This window comes from Vicia villosa, linkage group LG3 (genome assembly GCF_029867415.1).
Source record: "Vicia villosa cultivar HV-30 ecotype Madison, WI linkage group LG3, Vvil1.0, whole genome shotgun sequence".
NCBI classification, from domain to species: domain Eukaryota; kingdom Viridiplantae; phylum Streptophyta; class Magnoliopsida; order Fabales; family Fabaceae; genus Vicia; species Vicia villosa.
Genome location: NC_081182.1, coordinates 175,162,364 through 175,178,993, shown reverse-complemented (window position 1 = coordinate 175,178,993; position 16,630 = coordinate 175,162,364).

Below are 16,630 nucleotides of genomic sequence, written 5' to 3'. Positions count from 1 at the left end.
GCGGTGATTCGTTTATATTCTTTACCTAATATATGATTTATCATAATCCTATTTATATAGTTTGATATCTCACCCCTTTCTGTTTGAATGTTGCCTCCACGTGGGTAACGCGCAGGTAATCCAGATAAGTAGTTGTTTCCGCTTATAGTCGAGTTTTGGGTGTCATTGCTCTGATACGTAGCACTCGGGGGAAATGAACGCTTGCTTGATGTTGTTATTTGTTTATTGAACCCTATGATGTATTTGAGGAGTTGTTTGTATTGTTGCTTTTTATGATTCAAAAGATGCTATGACTTAATTGTGAATCATCGTGAATCTGTTGCATGTTGAACCTAAGTTTGGAATATGCTATGAATAATATGTTATTCAAAAGTTGAGATATACGTTATGAGTTTTGTTCATTCCAATCCTGATAGTGTTATGTATTAGTTTAAAAAGCATGACAGGCTTATGTTTATGTTGAATATGTGACATCCTGATTCCGTTGAGAATTTTTATACTCTGATATTTTTCGCATAAATGCTTGGGGTAGATTTGGGGTGTTACACTATGGTTCTAGCAAGCTTTCGCAGTTTGTAAATAATTCACCTACTATAGTTTTAGTAAGTTTTTGCAGTTTGTAAATAACTCACTCACTATAGTTCTAGTAAGTCCTTGCATATATCCTGGATGAGGAAGGGATCACTTGCTATAGTTCTAACAAGCTTACCTGCGTAAAGGGATCACTTGCTAAAATTCTAACAAGCTTACCTGTGTAAAAGGGATCACTTGCTATGGTTCTAACAAGCTTACCTGCGTAAAAGGATCACTTGCTATGGTTCTAACAAACTTACCTGCCTAAAAGATATTCTTGCTATAGTGCTAGCAAGATCACCTGTGTAAAAAGATTTACTTGCTATAGTACTAGCAAGATCACCTGTGTAAAAGATTTACTTGCTATAGTGCTAGCAAGATCACCTGTGTAAAAAGATTCACTTGCTATAGTGCTAGATCACCTGTGTAAACAGTTGTATTGTAAATGTGTATGAACCATGTACATGCATGTGATCATGTTGTTTGTACAATGGGGATGTATGAACCGTTTGTATATGAGTAATGTTTGATAGTGTGATGCTCGTACGCATGCATAATCATTGTAGATGCATGATGCCTGGATGTCGAGTGTAAATGTTGCATGTATGTATGTTAATGCATATGTATGTATGATGATCCCAAAGTTTATCTCCTCATAACCTATTGACTTTGCTTAACCCTGCTTGGCCTTGTGCCACGGCTTTGCTTATTCCGGTTCGTAATGTTCATGCGTAGAATGTTTCTGAGCAGAACTTCGAGTTTTAGTCTCCTTTTAGACCGTTAGGTCCTGAACCAATCCCCTGGTACCCTTTGATTTTGGAATTGTCTAGATGTTTGAGATGTGTGGGATGTTTATTTAGAATAAATCCTGATTCAGATTGTATTTGAATGATCCATTGATAATGTTCTTTGTGATTGTAAGATATCATTTGTAAAAGGATCGTGATAGATCAAAATGATCGTGGCGTAGGGCGTATGTTATCCTCCGGAGATTTTTTCGCAGTTTCATTTCGTTGCTTTTGTATTAAAAATTTTGTTTTGTAAGTTTCCCATAATAAATTCGGTGTAAAATTTATGAAACTTTTGTCCTTACCAATGGTATTGAAATAACGAGAAAGTGCGGTATGAAGGAAAGAAATTTTTTATTGATATTGCCTTAAGTCGGCGAATGTACAAGATGTGAAAAGAAAATGACAAATAGAAATGATATTAATACTGCCGTTACTCCTTTGTTCTCGAGGGTCCTAGTAATCCTTTGCCTTTAGACGTGAATGATTGCACGAATTCGTATCCTTTGTAGTTCGTCTTTGGTTCATAGCCTATGATCCTGCCTTTGTTAGGCGTAATATTTCTTGACCGCATCGGAATTGATTGGGTGCGGTAATTCATCCCCGTCCATTGTAGTGAGGACAAGTGCTCCTCCTGAGAATACCGTTTTTATGACATATGGACCTTCGTAGTTAGGTGTCCATTTTCCACGGGCATCAAGTCGAGGTAGTAGAATTTTCTTGAGGATGACATCACCTTCTTTGAAAGTTCGAGGACTGGCCTTTTTATCGAACGCCTTCTTCATCCTTTTTTGATAGAGTTGCCCGTGACACAAAGTCGTCAGTCGCTTTTCTTCAATGAGATTAAGCTGATCAAAATAGGTTTTTACCCATTCCGATTCTTCTAACTTTGTGTCAGCTAGGACTCGTAGTGAAGGAATCTCCACTTCGACAGGAAGGACTGCATCCATACCGTAAACCAAGGAAAATGGTGTTGCTCCTATAGATGTGCGTACCGAGGTTCTGTAATCATGCAGAGCGAAGGGAAGCATTTTGAGCCAGTCCTTGTATGTTTTCACCATCTTTTGTATTATCTTTTTAATGTTCTTATTCGCAGCTTCGACAATGCCATTCATTTTAGGCCGGTATGGTGAAGAATTGTGATGTTAAATCTTGAAATCTTCGCACAGTTCCTTCATCTTGTTGTTATTTAGATTCGACCCGTTGTCTGTGATAATCCTGTTTGGAACCCCATACCGGCAGATGATGTTATGCTTAATGAACCGGGTGACTACTTGTCTTGTCACGTTGGTGTAAGAAGTGACTTCAACCCACTTGGTGAAGTAATCTATGGTAACCAATATGAATCGGTGTCCATTAGAAGCTTTCGATTTAATCATCCCTATCATGTCAATTCCCCACATTGCAAATGGCGCGGTGAACTCAGAACGTTCAACGGATTAGGCGGCATATGTATTTTGTCAGCATAGATTTGGCATTTGTGACATGTTCTTGCATATTGGAAACAATCAGCTTCCATTGTCAACCAGTAATATCCTGCTCGTAGTATTTTCCTTGCCATTGAATGTCCATTTGCATGGGTTCCGAAGGTTCCTTCGTGTACTTCCTTGATAATCTCCTTGGCCTCATTTTTATCCACACACCTCAGTAATACCGAGTCATAATTTCGTTTGTATAGGATATCTCCACTCAGGAAGAACTTGGCTGTCAATTTCCTTAGTGTCTTTTTGTCAATCGTGGAGGCATTCTCCGGGTATTCTCGTTTCTCCAGGTACCTTTTGATATCATGGAACCATGGTTTGTTATCAGGCTGCTCCTCGATTGTGAGACAATAGGCCGGTTCATCGAAGTGTCTAACCGTTATTCGTGGTTCGTGGTTCGGCCAATTTACTTTGAACATAGAGGAAAGTGTTGCCAGTGCGTCAGCCATTTGATTCTCTTCCCTTGAGATATGAGTGAAAGTGATTGTTTCAAATTCAGCCATTAACTCCAGTATGAGGTCCCGATAGGGGATTAGCTCTGCATCTTGAGTATCCCATTCTTTATTGACTTGGTGGATCACCAGTGCTGAATCCCCATACACCTCAAGCAGTTTAATCCTTAGGTCAATCACGGCTTCTAACCCTAATATGCACGCTTCATATTCTACAAAATTGTTGGTGCAACCGAAGCATAATCTCGCAGTGAAAGGTAAGTGACGATTGTCAAAAGATGTCAAGACTGCCCCTATACCATGTCCTAGTGCATTTGAGGCCCCATCGAATGTAAGTGTCCATATTGACCCTGGTTCAGGTCCTTCGTTGGGTCCTGGTATTTCGTAGTCTCTTATCACCATGATGTCCTCGTCAGGAAAGTCGAATTTCATAGATTGGTATTCTTCGAGGGGTTGGTGGGCAAGATGTTCTGCCAATACATTCCCTTTTATTGCTTTCTGAGTGACATATTGTATATCGTATTCTGACAGTAACATTTGCCACCTTGCAATTCTACCCATGAGATCTTGTTTTTCGAACGCGTATTTCAAAGGATCCATCCTTGATATCACCCATGTGGAATGTGTCAGCATATATTGCCGTAGACGTTTGGAAGCCCGTGCTAGGGCACAACATGTCTTTTCCAATGGTGAATATCGAGATTCGCAATCCATGAATTTCTTGCTAAGATAGTAAATAGCGCGCTCCTTTCTGCCTGTTTCATCCTGTTGCCCCAGTACACATCCCATAGACCTTTCGAGAACCGTGAGATACATGATTAGTGGTCTCCCTAGCACGGGAGGTATGAGAATCGGTAGATTTTGTAAGTACCTCTTTATAGCTTCGAAGGTTACTTGACAATCGTCATTCCATTTGATCGGCTGATCTTTCCTTAGTAACTTGAATATAGGCTCACACGTGGCTGTTAGATGTGAAATGAACCTTGAGATGTAGTTCAACCTACCCAAGAACCCACGAACCTCTTTTTCTGTCTTTGGAACGGGCATCTCTTGTATAGCCTTCACCTTGTCGGGATCTACTTCTATGCCTCGCTGGCTCCCAATGAATCCCAATAGCTTTCCCGACCTCACACCAAATGTACACTTATTCGGGTTTAACCTTAGCTTGAACTTCTTCAAGTGCTCGAACAATTTCTGCAGGTGCGTAATATGCCCTTCCTCTGTACAGGACTTAGCAATCATATCATCCACGTATACTTCGACCTCCTTGTGGATCATGTCATGGAACAGTGTGACCATGGCACGTTGATATGTTGCCCCTGCGTTTCGTAGTCCAAAAGGCATTACTTTGTAGCAGAAGATGCCCCAAGATGTCATGAATGTTGTCTTTTCCATGTCTTTCGGAGCCATTTTAATTTGATTATACCCAGAGAACCCGTCCATGAAGGAGAAAATCGAAGCTTGTGCTGTATTATCCACCAACACATCTATGTTTGGTAGTGGAAAGTCATCTTTTGGACTTGCTTTGTTCAGATCCCTATAATCCACACACATGCGTACTTTCCCGTCTTTCTTAGGAACTGGCACTATGTTAGTGATCCATGGCCGATAGTCAACTACGGCAAGAAACCCTGCGTCGAATTGTTTGAGCACCTCTTCTCGGATTTTGTTATCCATGTCAGGACGAACTCTTCTACGCTTTTGTCTGACCGGTGCACATCCTTCTTTGAGTGGTAATCTATGTACCACGATATCCGTATCTAACCCTGGCTTGTCACGGTATGACCAAACAAATATTTCTCTGCGTACTCGTGAAGGAGCTTGATTAGTGTTGTTTTTATGTCCTGGTTCAGTGTTGCCCCAATTTTGATTTGCCTGGGTTCTTTGTCCGTACCCAAGTTTATGATGTCGATGGCTTCCTGAGGAGGGAGCATACTTTTGGATTCTTTGTCTATTAACCTTGACAATTCTTCGGGAAGTTCGTCGTCTTCCTCATCCCCTTCCTCAGACTGATTAACAAGAGCCTTGAGTTTGTATTGAGTTTCAGCAGTATTATTATCGATAGTATTAGAAGGTGATCTGCACATGTTTTATGTTTTGCTTTTAGTATGCAGATATGGATGTGCTTTTGTGAAAAAGTTTATTTGTCATTTTGAAAAGAAATAGATGCAAGAATAGACAAGATTTTTTTCAATACCAAACAAAAAAACAATTTTATTAATAAACCTTAAATTTTGAAAATAAATGGGGCCCTTACAAACCAACTATGTGCTTCGGGCGAGGCACGAGCGTTATTGTCTTTATTGAAAAACAAAAGAAAAGCAAATTACTTTGAAACGAAAACTATATCTGGTATCTCCAGGCTTGTCCAATTCTGGAGCTGATCTCTTGATCTGATCCTTCAGATGAAGTTGGATGTTCCCTCCTTAGAGTCCATGTTGGATATCATAGCTACATGTTCGTACCCGCCTGTCACGAAAGTCTGCATAATCGGGGGGAATCGTTGTTCCTCCTTCGTAGCGCTTATGATCTTCGACGGTCGATATCCTAACCCTAAGCGATCCTTCTTCTCCAGGATCTCTGGCACCTTGCCCCAGCCTTCCACATTCATGTCTTGTAGGTCTCTCCAAGATGTTACCGCCCTTCGTATTTTCTCCACGGGTAGTGTGACTGCAGTTGCAATCTCTAACGCCTGGAACACAATTTCTAATGCCCTTCTCCAGCCTCAATGTATCTGTATAAATACAAGTTGCTGACGAATACATCTTCCTCTCGATTGACGGTTACTATGGAGTTTCCATCCACAAATTTTATTTTCTGATGAAGAGTGGACGTGACCGCCCCAGCTGCGTGAATCCAAGGACACCCTAGTAGGCATGTGTAAGCCGGATCTATCTCCATCACTTGGAAGTTGATACAGAAGGTATGTGGAACAACTACAACTGGTAAGTCTAGTTCCCCAAACACTAGACTTTGTGATCCATCAAAGGCTTTGACCACTAGACAGCTTGGTCTGACAACAAGACTTTCTAGGGCTATCTTTTTGAGGGTTTCTTTTGGCATCACATTTAGTGACGAACCTGTATCAATAAGAACCCTAGATAGATGAGCTTTTCCGCATTGTATAGAGATGTGCAGGGCTTTGTTGTGTGCTTTTCCCTGCGGAGGTAACTCATGATCACTAAACCTCAGACATGCCCCAGCGGTGAGATTAGCCACCATCCCGTCGAATTGATTCACAATGATGTCTTTAGTTACATGGGAGGAGTTTAGAATTTTCATCAAGGCGTCTCGATGCTTCTCGGAGTTTACCAGAAGTGATAGGAGCGATATTTTGGATTGTGTTTGCTGTAACTGATCTTCCACCCTATAGTCACTTTTCTTGATCAATGCCAAGAACTCTTTAGCATCCTTATCAGCGGCTTCTTTATCCTTAGGAGTTGTTTCAACACTTGATCCTACCGCGGCTTGATCACTAGTCTGTGCCAAGTTTCCATTAGGCTTTGGTTGTGCTTGTGTAGTTTTGAATATGCGACCGCTACGGGTCATGCCTCCAGGTCCCAAGATATTTGACACAAAAGTATTAGCACCAGAATTGTATTCCCAGGTGTAGCAACCTGCTTAAAAATTTACGTTCAAACGAGAGTTGCCACCCACTTTATTTGGGCAAGTGAGAAACCCTTTAAAACAAGAGATTTGGGTAAGTAGGTAAATTAGGCAAAGGGAAGGTGTTAGGCACCCTTTGCCTCCCTTGTACTCAAAGGGACCCATTTAACCTTTAGGTTTTAGGTTTTTATAATTGTCAATTAATAAATTTAAAAAGTTAGCCTTTGCCCAAAAGGGTAAATCTCAGTTTTGATAAAGCCATTGTCACATCGAGACAACAACAGCCGAATGCCAAAAGGCATATAAACAAAATTGTAATAAAAATAATAGGCCTCAATGCATCATCATTGGCCAAAACAAGGTTTTTAAAAGGGATTTTTAAAAGAGGAGCCTCATAGAAATCATTGGCCAAAATAAACATTTTTAAAAAGAAGCAAGCCTCATAGAAATCATTGGCCAAAATGAATATTTTTGAGCATTCGAAATCATTAGCTAAAACATGTATTAAACGATGAAAACAATATTTTTTTAAAAAGAGAGGCCTCAGTTATCATCATTGGCCAAAAAGGTAAACTTAAGGGTTTTGACATAGTCATTGTCAGATCGAGACAACAATGACCAAAGGCCAAAAGCCATGTATAGTGAAAATAAAAATAGGCCATTGTCAGATCGAGACAACAATGGCCATAAACCCCTTTTTTATGGGAGGCCGGCCATTGTCAAATTGAGACAACAATGGCCGAAAACCCTTTTTTGGGGAGGCCTCATAAGTAATCATCGGCCAAAAATGTTTGAGTTTGTGATTGAGTTTGAATAATTTGAAATTGCGTTTGAGTAGTTTGAAAATTGCGTTTGAAGAAGGAAAGAGTTTGTCAGCTCTTGTCAGTTAATCGACAATGGCGGATTAGGGATGTTCAAGACAAACCCTAAGACAAACCCTCAAAGAGAGAAGAGAAAAAGCGTAGAAGACAAGTACGTGAAAAAAAACCCCTATAGGATTGTCAAAGGCCCTATTTATAGTGTTAGAAAATTAGGTTAAAATCCACAAAAGAAAAAAACTTAAATTTTGTCATTTTTAGAAATTAGTAATAATAAAATAATAATAAGAATTAGTTAAATAATAATAATCCTAATACTAATAATATTAAAATTAATAATACTCAAATTCTAATAAGAATCAGTAATAATATTTAATAATATTTAATAAAAACCCTTATGATAAGATAAATGGACTGACTGGTTTTGGGCCTAAAATACCTGCTAATTAAACCCCAATAAAAATAGTTTTATAAGAGCGTGGGTTTAACAATAGATATGTTAAACCCCATAACTCTTAATTTTAATACCCTTGATAAATTATTAGACGAGAATTGATCAGGAAAATTTTAGGGTATGACACCAGGGTACTGCTTTCATTTTGTCCAAAGGACATGGAGCTCTATTCTTGTTGGTCGGGATTACCTTAGTATGATCTTGTGTAGGTATCCGCAATGGAGGTTTAGAGAATGGGATGATTAATAGCTTCCTTGTCCCTTGGCTAGGTATCACCAATGGTTCGTTTCTATCTACCATAGCTACATATTCCTCCTCAGAGTGTTCCTTTAGTTGAATCAACCCTTGATCCATGAGTCTTTGCAGAGTGACTTTGAAAGCTTCGTTATGTTCTAAGATGACCCCCTTTATGAGTAGATTAAGTGCATCTACGGGGGAACTTCTTTGTTGAACCAACTCTTGCTTAGTAACGACCTCTATTGCATTGAATGCCTGTTGGCTGGAGATTTCGTTTAAAGAAAATATTCTTTGAAGAATCAGAGTTCGGAGAAGGATGGTTACTGATGACCATTTCGAGAAATAAATGGCTACTGATGGCCATGTTCGAGAATATTATTTAAGTTGACGTAAAGACAATAAGTATTGGAGCTGGTTCGAAGTGAATTGTCTTTAAAAGACTTAAGCGTTTTTGCGAAATACGAAAGGTACTGAAGCTTGGCGTGTTTTCGTAAAGCATTCTCGGTGTTGATCACGTTGCCACGTATCGAAAGAGAATTCAGGCGGGATGATTTGAATTTCGAAATAATCTGTGTAACCGAACGAGGACAGATGGCGCCCCAGGGATTCGAAGCGTATGCATGTGAGCAACGTGGCATCTTATTAACGTAGGACCGTTAGGGTCGAAATTAGTATAAATAAGGGTCTTAATGTTAGGATTCAGTGTGTTCATTTTGTACAAATCACTCACAAATCACTCAAGTATTAAGCGTTAAGAGAACGAGTTCACTGAGAAATGTACGTATGACCCCACCATCTTTAATATGTTTGTATTCATTTTAATACAAGTATCTTTTCCAGTATTTTTCCTTTCTTTCGTTACATTCCAGTCATTTACATTCTTGCAATTTTATCCTTCGTTTTAACTTATTTCGAAACATTTACTTTCTGCAAATTACATTCTTGTACTTTAAGTTTCTGCAAGTTTATCTTTGCAATATCCTTCGCCAGAATTATATTTACGTGTATAACAAGGCGATTGTTAGTTTTTACACTTTGTCTATTTAATTCTTATATCGAAGACCAAATAATCAACCAATATGAACCAATTCATCATAAATAACAAACTTTTTGACTATGTCCTATGGAAGACTAGCGGTTGTTTACCGGAAATCACCATAAACAAATTGGCACGCCCAGTGGGACAGTGTTAGAGAGATTGTTTTTAATTGGTTGTTTTGTTTTGTCTAGAACATATCAAGACCTTGTATGAACCTTAGGAACGGTAAATTAACAAACAGTGCGCCACCGATTCCAAAAAGAAGGTACAACAAGAAAATGGTCAATTCGACCAGTGGAGGGGGGGCAACAAGATCCCCCACAAGGGTCAGGAACAGTACCAGCAAATACTACACATGTTTCAACATCTACATCACAAGAACAGGAAATACCCGTTTCGGGAGGATCTGCGACTGCAGTTAGTTCCCAAGCCATCCCCGAAAACACAACAGGAACGATCCCAATTTCCAGTTCGACTACTGTGCCTCATGCGACAGGCACAAACGAGATGCTTCATTTCTCGACAAATCAAGTACATTCTCCAAGGCCATTCTCATCTCCATTTGATGTATGGAGGCCTGGAAATCCTTATGGAATACCGTACTCTTATATGGCAGGATCTACATATACTGCACCTAATGTCACAACATTTTCGCCTAATACAGGTTCGGTAGGTCGAAGTGCACAAAATGCAGGCACGTCCAACCAGTTGCCTCTTTTAACTACCAACAGTCAAGCAGAGTTTAGGCAAGAAATGGACGCAAGTAACCACGATATGCTAGGTGCTCTTGCTAAGGAAATAGGGTCACTCTTTAACCCATTTGTGACAAACATGGCCAGAACTAACCAGGACAATGTAGAAATATTCCAAAAAATATCATCTCAAATAAATCGAATGGCCGATTTCATGGGAGTTCCACAGACTAGGCGAAGAAACACCCAACCCACTTAACGAGAGGGTGATCCGATCATGGAACGTATTCAAGATGCGGTTCCCCCCGCCTAGGGCAACACCTGCGGATATAGTTCCTCCGCCTAGAGCAACACCCGCTGACATAGTTCCTCCGCCTAGGACAGCAGCAGTTGAAAGGAAACAAGTGATAGATCTGGAGAACACAGGTCGAAGGACCAACTTTGGTCAACAAGAGACCATCGAAGAGAGACCCAGATTAAGGATAGTTGGTAGTAACGAACATCCAGACGAAGTAGTCCAAAGGGTTAGGAGAGAAAATATGGCAACAGAGAATAACTTAAGTGCCATGATAGAGAGGATTATGGCCAATAATGGCCTTAACATTGGACTTTGACGTCCAAATTACACATCCCCCATAGCAGAATTTATTATGCAAACAGAATTACCAAGAGGTACCAAGGTACCAGAAATTCACGAAGTTTTCAGGAGACACTAGTGAATCGACGGTAGAACACATAGCCAGATATCTGACGGAAGCCGGGGATTTAGTAGGCCATGAATATTTGAGAATTAAATATTTCCCTAGTTCGCTAACAAAAAATGCTTTTACTTGGTTTACAACCTTACCCCCAAATTCCATAGATTCATGGACACACTTGGAGAAATTGTTCCATGAACAATTCTACATGGGTCAGACCAAGATAAGCTTGAAAGAATTGGCTAGCATCAAGAGGAAATTCACAGAGTCTATAGATGATTATTTGAACAGGTTCCGTTTGTTAAAATCAAGATGCTTCGCAGTTGTCCCAGAACATGAATTAGTCGAAATGGCTGCAGGCGGTCTAGACTATTCAATCAGAAAGAAACTGGATACCCAATACCTGAGGGATATGGCCCAATTGGCATGCAGGGTTCGACAAGTCGAGCGACTAAAAGCAGAAAATGCCAGAGCAAATAAGAGTTACAAGAAGGAGAGGGTGGCGTATGTTGAAGCTGAAGACGCTGAGGGCGAACCATTCGAGGATTCATACAGTGTTGAAGAGGTCGAAATAGACCTAGCCGAATTAAAAGAGGCACCACCTTATTCTTGCAAGTTGCTCACTCCTTCGAATGGAAAAAATCTAGTCGAGAATGATAAGAGCGATAGCTTTCCAAAGAAAACCTATTTTTTTGACGTTACTAAATGTGACAAAATATTTGATTTACTAGTAAAAGATGTCCAGATGATAGTGCCTCCTAATTCCAAAGTTCCTCCGTTAGAACAACGGAAGAAACGAGGCTTTTGTAAATATCATGGTTTCTTAGGCCATAAAACCTCACAATGTTTTCTTTTCAGGGATCTAATTCAGAATGCTATTAAGGATGGACGTCTGAAATTCGCTGACAAGACAAAGAATCATATGAAGGTTGACGCAGATCCTTTGAATGTTTCTGACACTAACTTGTGTGAACCATTCGATGTCAACATGGTGGAGGTGTCTGAAACCGATGTTGCTGAATTGGAGTTAATTTCATCTAGAAAGCAGGCTACTGAGAGCCTAAATGACAGTGCAACCTTCAATAATGATGTTGAAGAATCTGCCGAGATCAAAGTTGATAAGGATATGGAGGAGAAAGCCAGTGAGGCCACTGAAGACCTCAGGATGAAACTCCAACAGACAAAGATCTCCGAAGCTTCCCCAGCAGGCGTTAACATGGTGAATGTTAGACACCCCTTATCTGAAATAGAGGAGTTGGAGAAGTGCTTGTTGAGAGAACAAGGAAACATCAATGTGGTGAAGCTCCCACACAAAGTTGAAAGTTTGAAAGATTATCTCTGGAGGTGCCATGAGAGGAATCATGGACAAATGCTAATGTGTCCAAGATGCTCGATCATGCTGAATCGAAGGGTCCAAGCTAACTATGATAGGGCCCAACGAGAAAGGATGGAACAACCTTGGAGAGAAGGAAACCTATTGCTGAGAATTTATCCAAGGCCAGAAGAAACTCTGGTGGGTTTCCTAGTCAGGTGTCACAAGGAAAACACAGAAGTCGTTATGTGTCCCAGATGCGGGGTAGTCTATGATAACCTGATGCCACAATATTTCGAAAGAACGATACTCACTACTGGTAGAGAGTCTCAAGGACTCCGTCCCAATTTGTATGTGTTCGACAATCGAACACCATCAAGAAGGCCTGATAGTCCTCACCCTAAAGCTCGAAGAGTGACATTCAAGCTTCCTGCAAACATACCAATGGATAGATGGACACAAGTAGGTGCAAGAAACAACAAGTGGCGAAGTTGGGACCAAGGAGGAAGAACTGCAATGGCTTATAGAAAGCAATTCTAAACCTCAAATCGAGAGATGTACAAGTTGGAGAATTACAAGGGCAAGCATCCTATGTCCAGATCCCAATGGGGAAGGCACCAAAGAATGAAGAAAGCTCACAGGGAAAATAAGGCAAAAGAGGTTGGAGAGTATAGCAGTACCAAAGTCCCAATGCAGGGGGCACGATCAAGCAAACCTCCCTTAGAGCGCAAGCTATTCAGTTATGAAAATGAGAAAGAAGAAGAGAAGATGCATTCCAGTCCTTGGAAAGAGGACGATAGGATGACAAATGACTTTGACTCTAATGGTGTGTCATCTATAAACTTCAATTGCAACGTTGTGTCTGTGCTCCCTCATGAATTCAAACAGGAAACTGAGGCTGAAGATTGCGAGGAAGCTGATGCAGAAGAGATGGCAAGACACAGACCTGTGTGTTATTATGTGCTAAACAATGGAGTTGTCGAAGAACAAAATGCTTTCTTCGAGAGGCCTGACAAAGGTATGAGAAACCATCTAAAACCACTTTACATAAGGGCTAAGATCGAAAATGTTGGCATTAACAAAGTCCTAGTAGATGGGGGGGGGCAGCAGTAAATCTAATGCCCCAATACATGCTGAAAAGGATAGGTATGTTCGATACTGATATAAGGCTACATAACATGGTTCTGTCGAACTACGAAGGGAAAATAGGTCAGACCTTGGGAGTTGTTCAAGTGAATTTAACTGTGGGTTCAGTTACGAGGCCAACGATGTTCATGGTAATACCAGCAAAGGCAAATTATAATCTTTTGCTAGGAAGAGAATGGATCCACGGAGTTGCTGCAGTACCTTCGACTATGCATCAGAGATTAACCATCTGGAGAGAGGATGGTATAGTTGAAAACATCGAAGGTGATCAAAGTTACTACATGGCTGAAGTTAACCAAGTCAATAAATCCAGTTTCGACAGAAACTTGGCTAACATAGGGCCATGCCATGCTGCGGAAGAAATATACTCCCCAAATAAGAATGCTTTATACTATCTATCCTTACACCCAAACGGATTCCAGTGGAACAGAGAAATAATGGATGGCCCAGAAGATACGACACCAGTGGAGAATTTTCCATCGATACGACCAACAGGCTGGGACGATGACGTCGATCATGTATGAGTCATCTTTCTTCGAAAGGATTTCGGCTTACATAGCCGAGAACAAAAGAAAAGCGGCTCTCGAAGCCGAACTATCAAACATGACCGTCCATGCAACTCAAAAAGAGGCAGAAGCGACAGGCCCTGGGGTATATTTTATCCCTCACCCTCCTGATGATACAGTTCAAGGTGAAAAGGCCTCAGGCGAAGAGCTAAATAAAAGGCTAGACGCGATCTATGATGAAGAGCCGTTAGGATTCGAGAAAGATCCAATGGCGTCAAACATAAAAATGTTAGCCCAAGACCCACTTGAAGAAGTAAATCTTGGAGACGAAAATCAGAAAAGGGTAACATACATCAGTGCGAAGTTAGATCCAGCTTTGAAATCGAAAGTCATTGCGTTACTCAAAGAAAATAAAGATTGTTTCGCCTGGGACTACGACGAGATGCCTGTTTTAGGGAGAGATTTGGTCGGACTAAAGCTGCCTATAAAGGAGGGAAAGAAGCCCATCAAGCAGACTCCAAGAAGGTTCGCACCAGAGATTCTCTCGAAGATCAAAGAAGAGGTCAAAAGACTTCTCCGCTGCAAGTTCATCAGAGCTACAAGGTATGTCGAATGGATTGCTAATATTGTGCCTGTTATTAAAAAGAACGGTTCATTAAGAGTATGTATAGATTTTCGTGATCTAAATGCAGTAACCCCCAAGGATGAATATCCCATGCCTGTGGTAGAAATGCTAGTAGATTCAGCCGTAGGCTTCGAATACCTAAGTATGTTGGATGGATATTCTGGATACAGCCAGATCTTCATTGCAGAAGAAGATGTGTCCAAAACATCCTTTCGTTGCCCAGGGGCAATAGGCACCTACGAATGGGTCGTAATGCCTTTTGGTTTGAAAAACGCTGGGGCAACCTATCAAAGAGCCATGAATTCTATATTCCATGATTTTATAGAAACATTCATGCAAGTATACATAGATGACATTGTTATAAAATCTGTTTCAGATTTCAGTCATCTTGACCATCTAAGCCAACCATTTGAGAGAATGAGAAAACATGGCTTAAAGATGAACCCCCTTAAATGTGCTTTCTTTGTGCATGCTGGAGATTTCCTGGGCTTTGTAGTCCACAAAAAGGGAATAGAAATCAATTAGAATAAAACAAAGGCTATTATGGAAACAAAGCCTCCATCCACGAAGAAAGAACTACATTCTTTATTGGGAAAGATAAACTTCTTAAGAAGATTTATCTCTAATTTGAGTGGACGCACGCAAGCTTTTCCCCCCTTACTTCGGCTGAAGCAAGGAAGGTTCGAATGGCATGCTGAACATCAAGAAGCTTTTGAAAAAAATCAAGCAATACTTTATCCATCCACCAATATTGTCTCCCCCAAATGGGAAGAAGCACATGCGCCTATATATCTCAGCTTCAGATAACACAATAGGTAGCATGTTAGCTCAGGAAGATGACAATGGCATCAAAAGAGCCGTCTATTACTTAAGTAGAGTACTCAATGATGCAGAGACTAGGTATAGTGCAATAGAAAAACTCTACCTTTGCTTATATTTCTCTTGTATTAAACTCAAATATTATATAAAGCCAGTCGATGTTTACGTTTCATCTCATTTTGATGTCATTAAACATATGCTATCTAAACCAATATTGCATAGTCGAATTGGCAAATGGGCGTTGACCCTTACTGAGTACTCTCTAATCTTTCAACCTCTTAAGGCAATGAAAGGACAAGTTGTATCAGATTTCATTGTTGATCATGCAGTGGTTGAAAACCCTCAGCAATATGTAGAGTTGAAGCCTTGGAAGTTATACTTCGATGATTCAACACATAAAGAGGGAAGTGACGTTGGGATACTAATAATTTCTCCTGATGGAATTCCAACAAAGCTCAAGTACAAGATCGAAGGCCCCTTATGCTCCAACAACGAAGCTGAGTACGAAGCATTGATTGCTGGACTTGAAGCCTTGTTGGAATTGGGGGCAACTAGAGTCGAAATGAAAGGAGACTCAAAATTAGTAATAAAGCAGTTGACGAAAGAATACAAGTGCATCAAGGAAAATTTGATCATGTATTTCGTCATAACAAATAGGCTGCTTAAAAAATTCGAGTACGTGGAGTTAAAGCACGTCTCAAGGGTAAATAATCAAGAAGCAAATGATTTGGCCCAATTAGCCTCAGGATACAGAGTATCGAAAGGAAAATTAGAGGAACTGATCGAAGTAAGAGGCAAAGCAATGGCCACAAAGCTATCTCCAAGTGATCTGGAGAACTCACAATTAGGCTTCGCTAACAAAGAAGAATTTAAAGTTCTTAATATAGACTCCTTAGCAGATACAGATTGGAGGAGTCCAATTGTAAACTATTTGAGAGATCCTTCGACAAATACAGATAGAAAGATAAAGTATAGAGCTTTGTCATACTTCTTGATGGGAAATGAATTGTTTAAGAACACTTCTGAAGGTGTTTTACTAAAGTGTCTGGGCGAAGCTGAAGCATACTTGTCTCTCTCGAACGTACACAGTGGGGCATGTGGTGCTCACCAAGCGGGGCACAAAATGAAATGGCTTTTGTTCCGCTATGGAATGTACTGGCCCACTATGTTAAAAGATTGTATAGAGTTTGCAAAAGGGTGTCAAGAATGTCAAGAACACGCAAGTATTCAACATGCACCTGCAAACGAATTAAGTTCGATAATAAAACCATGGCCTTTCAGAGGTTGAGCATTAGATTTAATTGGTGAAATTCGTCCCACATCTTCCAAAGGTCAAAGATATATTTTAGTAGGAATAGACTACTTCACAAAATGGGTCGAAGCG